A 6,000-nucleotide genomic window follows, 5' to 3' on the forward strand; every position below is an offset into this window, starting at 1 on the left:
AATCAGGGATTACAAATCATTTGGATGAGGCAAGTAAATACTCAGCAACTAGGAGTGAGAAAGAGAAGATTACATGACAGACTACTGCTGAACTTCACTTTCAAAGTTGAAAGTTTCTTTTTGGTCCTTTGCCTGAAGAATAAAGAACATGAGCACACTTTGAGCGCAAGTCTTAACTGGTCTAGAACAACCCTGACCATGCCAGGAAGCTGCACACCTCACCATAAGCACGTTCCATACAGAAACTTTTTCAAAGTTTTCAAACCCTACCTCAGATACACAATCAAACCCAAGTCAGCCTTTTGCTGCTGCTCAGGAATTTACCCAGGAAACAAGAAAGCCAGGGCAGCAACATTATCATCAGTGTCATTATCCCAGTTTAACACCCTCCAGACAGCAGTGACAGTGCCAAGAATTATATCAGCTTCACAGCACCAAGGAGGCTGAAGGCAGTGGCAGCGAGCAGCTGTGGGCTGTGGAAGGAGCACCAAAAGAGTTAGGAAGCAGAGCAGGTCACCGGACCACTACTTATCCAAGGTTTCCAAGAACAGCGAGTGGTTCTAGTAAGAAAGATGAACCATCACAGGAGGGAGCACTGGAGCAAGCAATTCAGGTTGCTCAGCCTTTACTTGCAAGACAGCGGCTGACAGAAGATTTATCTTCCTGTCCTCTAAAGCAAGAGCCCCCACACTGAGTTACTTGCAAATGTACCACTGAATGAACAGAACTATCACTCCAGATTCTGTTTAAGCCTCTAGATTTCCAGGGGTCAATTTCTGTCAGTCTGATAACAATCTACTAGAAATATTAAAAGAACAAACTAGAACACAATCTGTCTCAAAACACTGCCATGCCCTTAGCTTCCAATCTGACAGGCTGTGATTGCTGTGAAGGAACACCCAATTCTAAGTAATAAAATTGACCTTGCATTGGAGATGGAGGGGATGAAAAGAAATTCCTTCCCATCCAAAACCACATAAAATTTTCCAGCATTTCATTAGCCATAACATGGCCAATATCCAGCTGCCATGAGATCAAATATCCACATTTGTCTGAACTGACCCAGCAAAAGAACCTTCCAAAGCAGTGTCAGACACAGACGTGTTTCAGATAGTGACACACACATCAACTCCTGAAATACCTCTGGCCAAATAACTGACTATAAAGGGAGCCATAGGTCAACATAGATTACATCAGCATTTATAGCCCCCGAAAAACATCGCCACATGTAACCGAGCGCTAGATACCTCTCATTTGCTTAAAACCCTTCCTCATCCAGAGAATGGACGAACAACCACACAGCTCTACCTCCTATCTCATAGGTGCTTTTGAATTCAGTGTATTGCAACTGGTTAGTTAAATGGGAGATGAGAAGTGAGGATCACTTGGCTGAAGATGGAACCAGCAGGAACTGCACAAAAAACATTGCCCAAAGACTATGGAAAAACAAACCTGTGACTCAAGACTCCCAGTCTAAAGATCACCGTTTTGGTAAGTACTATATGAAGCAAGCATATGCTAACAGAAAACCTAGCTAAACATAAAGACGTTTTCTAAATGACAAGTAATTATGATTTTATCTAGGACATTCATTATGTGTTCATCCCAGAGCTAGACTGGGAAATTTGATGCAAATTTATAAATCGCTTTGGAATAAACACTAAGTAAATGCAGGCAACAAAACATAATGAGATTGTACACATACACCCTGGAACACCTTTGAAAAGGAAAACTATTCCAAGCCCATAAAGCTCCATTCCCTTTTTCATTAACTGAATGACACTTGCCAGAAGCACTTCTGAGCTTTTAAATATCACCGATAAATATTCAGGCGAATCTACTCTGAGCCTCAGAATGCCAGTGCTGTATGTAATGGTATCGTAGCTGCATCCAGCCCTTCCAGACTTCACCTCAGGAGCACCTGCTTCCACAGTTCTCGTATTGACACATAATGGATAGAATATCCTGGCAGGTAAACAACTTTTTGAATACAAGAACCATAGTAATTCCTATTGTGCTCACTTTTATCAACAATTCCATCTTAAATCAAAGTGAAGGGCTCTGCAGAAAGGACTAAAATGATAAATGGCAGGAACTAAACGGTACCTATCAGAAAGAGACCCAGCCTGCTGAAGGAGGGCCTGTGAGCAACTCTGACAGTCACCGTCTCCCTTGGAGAAGCTGATAACAAATTCCAGCTTATATTGCTCTCCAGGAACTAGCAGAACAGGGAGCAGCTCTCTAATGATGGATTTAAATCCAGGGAAAATAATATTTCTTTAAGAAGTTTTGAACATCGTAGCCTACTACATATCTCAGTTATCATAGCTACCAAGCTAAGGAAGGGAATATTTTTTACCAAACACCACTGCTGTCAAAATATCGTACTTAGAAGCAACAGAACCGATATTAAAAAAAAAAAAAGCACTTGCCCAAAGGATTTGACTTTGAAAGACAAATATTTACAACCTTAACCACAATTCACTGCGAACACTCCCACTAAAAATCCACACAAGTGCGTTTCAACACACAGCCGTGCACACCACATTGCTTTAATATTAAACCCTGCTTAGTATTCCAGTATCAGAGCAAGGGGGCTGTGAGCACTTCACTCTTCTGGACTCAGATGTAAAAATTTGACAGGAAAGGGAAACCCAAAGAAGTCAATACATGGAAATACTCACATGTGTCGAAATCTCAGGCAACTTAGTGCTTGAGCCACCTTAGACACCTCTGAACAACAAAGAAATCCAAGTCCCGCTGAGCTGTAACTGCAAGAGCGCGGGACAGTTCAAGCAGTTCAGCCTCACCCTCCTTTCCCTCAGCATATCTGAGCATCACGCCGACTGCAGCACTACCACAGGTCACTCAGCTATCGATTTTGTATTGCGTTCACAAAAAGGATTACAAGATTCCAAACACACCAGCTCCAGTGCAGATATGCAATTTTAATTTCGGTGAAAATAAACCCATTTGTAAAATCTGGAAGCCTACAATTTGGATATTCAGGAAGCAAGTGGAAAACCCATAGCGTAGCTATTTAAAGGGAAAATGAAAAACCCACATAATGAAACAAAAAATAATCAATTTTAATCAACTTTGCATAAAGACTGCACATTTCAATTCATATATGGACAAAAATTACAAGAGGACTTGTGCATCCACACGTAAAGAACCAACTTGAATTCTGACAACCACATGTTGACCTAGCTTGAATAATCAAGTTCCATCTTGTTTCTAAACAAGAATCTCAGTATGGCTGAGAACACAACATAGAGGAATAGTCTAACTGAATAACGTAACACCGCAAAGGAAAATGTAGAACTCATGAGTTGGAATCAAACACACAGCAAGGCGAGGAGTGTATCTGTATGTTCTGCCACATTTATGTTCTAACGTGAAGAATTCCTCACATTTAAAAGAAAAACCAACTCCCTCTCATCACAATTATTCTTGAAAGGGACAAGACACCAGGCAGCTTTTTGTCTAAACCTGTTGAGTCTGAAATAGCCATGCCAAAGCTAATGCTAAAGCAAAATGAACTGTCAACACCAAAGCTCCCTTGTGGAAGAAAGGGAGGCAAAAAATAAGAGAACCACCCCAGTCGAGGGAGAATAAAACCAAGTTTGGTTTCATACATGAGTGAAACACCAAGGGAATTCCTCGTTTGTTTGATTTCTCACTTTAACGCTGACAGAATTCCAGTTGGGCTCTCACTACAGAACATATTCCTAACCTTGCTTTAAACACTTGTTTAGAAATTCACAATTTTTCACAGTTCGGATAATTCTAAGGCCAGGGAAAAGCAGGAAGTTACTTAGTTCCCTGGATTCCTGCTTCGGCACAACAAATCTGGAACTCTGCGCTGTCCTACCAGGACAAGCACCAAAACCAGGAACGACCTGCTGCTGCCTACAAAGGGGGGTATAGAAACACCGCTCCATTTCAACACCAATTCCTCTTTACACAGCAGGGAGAAGTAACAGGGGGCGAGGGGGGGGGGAAGAAATGCAGGGGTGTAACGGTGCCCACTAGCGCGGGGCAGAGCGCCCAGTCACACCCCAGGCACCCCCTAGCATGGGGCAGAGCTCTCAGGTCCCCCAGTCACACTTCAGGTGAAGCGCAGACCCCCAGACCTGTCCCCCGTCCCTGTAGGGATCCCAAGTGGAGGGACAGAGTGTGCAGCCCCCCCTGCACCCCTCAGCCATCCCCTAGCAGCGGGCAGGGTGTGCAGCCCACACACCCCTCAGGCACCCCTAGCATGGGGCAGAGCGCACAGTGCCCCCACGGACACCCCTCAGGCATGGGGGAGAGTGCCAAAATCCCCCCAGTCACCCCTCCGGCACACCCTGCAGGGGGGACACACCGTGCAGCTCCCCCAAATCACCCTGCAGCCCCCCGGCCCCATCAGGTGCGGGGCAGAGCAACCCCCCTCAGGTGCCCCCTGGCAGAGGGAAGGACCCCTCAGCTCCCCCACCATCACTGCTCACGCAAAAACCACAGCCACCCTCCCTCAGGCGCCCCTCGGCTGAGGGGTTGACCGTGCAGGCCCCCCAGTCACTCTTTAGCCCCCCATCACTCCCTCACGCACTGGGCAGAGCCCCCCCTCCCCCCGCGCCCCCTGGCGGGGGGTTGACCGTGCAGCCCCCCCAATCACTCTTCAACCCCCCATCACCCCTCACTCCCCCCCCCGCCCCTCACACACTTGGCACAGCGCCCCCCCCTTTAGCGCCCCCTAGCGGAGGGGCGGAGCGCCCCCCCCTCACCTCTCAGCCCCCCAGGCGCGTGGCAGAGCGACCCCCCCCACCACCACCCTCGCGCGCCCCCTGGCGGGAAGAGGGACGGGGGCACACGGCGCGCGGCCCCCCCCGCCGCCCCCTCACGCCCCGAGGCCACCCCGTGCCGGGCGCGGAGGCCGCGGCGGCCCGAACCGGCGCCGCCCGGGGTCGGGGGAGGCGCGGCCCGGGGTCCCTCGCTCCCCAGCCCGCCGCGGGCCCCGTACCTGCCCGATGCCCCCCCGCTGGGTCGCCGCCGCTGCCCCCGGCCCCTGCGCTCGGCCCCGCACACCCCGCGGCGGCCGCGATTGTTACGGCGGGCACACACTTTGCGCGTCACCACGCCAGGGGCCGCGTCACGGCGCGCGGGGGAGGGGGAGGGGGGGGCGGCGCGCGGGGGAGGAGCGGGCGGCGCGCGGGCTGTCGGGAAACGGTGTTCGCGCCGGGCGGGGGCGCGCTGCGCGTGCGCGGGAGCCGCGGGGCACGCTGGGAGTTGTAGTTCTCGGCGGGCGCCGCCATCGCGCCCGTTCAGCCCGGCGCTGTAAGCGAAGGGGCTGCTTCAGGACAGGGTGGGAGATGATGTGGTTGAGAGCGGCCCCGCGGGGAAGGGCTTGGGGTGCTGATGGATGAGAAGCTCGAGATGAGCCGGCAGCGTGCGCTCGCAGCCCAGAAACCACCCGTGTCCTGGGCTGGATGCAAAGCAGCGGGAGCAGCAGAGAGGGGGGGATTGTCCCCTCAGCTCCGCTCTGGGAGACCCACCTGGAGTATCGTGGCCGCTTCTGGAATCCTCAGCATAAGAAGGAGATGGGACCAGTGGGAGGTGTCCCTGCCCCTGGCAGGGGGGCTGGAACAGAACGATCGTTAAGTTCCCTTCCAACCCAAACCATCCCGTGATTCCATGGAGCTGTTGGAACCGGGTCCAGAGGGGAATGGAGCACCCCTGCTACGGGGCCAGGCTGAGAGAGGTGGGGTGTTCAGCCTGGAGAAGAGAAGGCTCCGAGGAGACCTTGGAGCAGCTTCCAGTACGGAAAGGGGCTTCAAGAAAACTGGGGAGGGACTCTTCACAAAGGCTCGTGGTGATGGGGGCAACAGCTGTAAACTGGAGAGGGGCAGAGTTAGACTGCACGCAAGGAAGAATTTCTCCACGCTGAGGGTGGGGAGGCCCTGGAATGGGTTACCCAGGGAAGTTGTGGCTGCCCCATCCCTGGAGGTGTTCAAGGCCAGG

At 51.1% G+C, this 6,000-nt stretch overlaps 1 protein-coding gene across 3 annotated transcripts in view; it reads right to left on the reverse strand.

Annotated features, from left to right (window-relative positions):
* Positions 1-5,136, reverse strand: part of DCAF1 (DDB1 and CUL4 associated factor 1) — a 40,539-nt gene extending 35,403 nt beyond the window's left edge. For all 3 annotated transcript variants that reach the window (XR_011338194.1, XM_069865840.1, XM_069865839.1), the window contains exon 1: positions 5,003-5,136. The gene's annotated coding sequence lies outside the window, so the exon portion shown is untranslated. The remainder of the gene's footprint in view (positions 1-5,002) is intronic.
* Positions 5,137-6,000: the final 864 nt, after the last annotated feature.

This window comes from Phaenicophaeus curvirostris, chromosome 11 (genome assembly GCF_032191515.1).
Source record: "Phaenicophaeus curvirostris isolate KB17595 chromosome 11, BPBGC_Pcur_1.0, whole genome shotgun sequence".
NCBI lineage: Eukaryota > Metazoa > Chordata > Aves > Cuculiformes > Cuculidae > Phaenicophaeus > Phaenicophaeus curvirostris.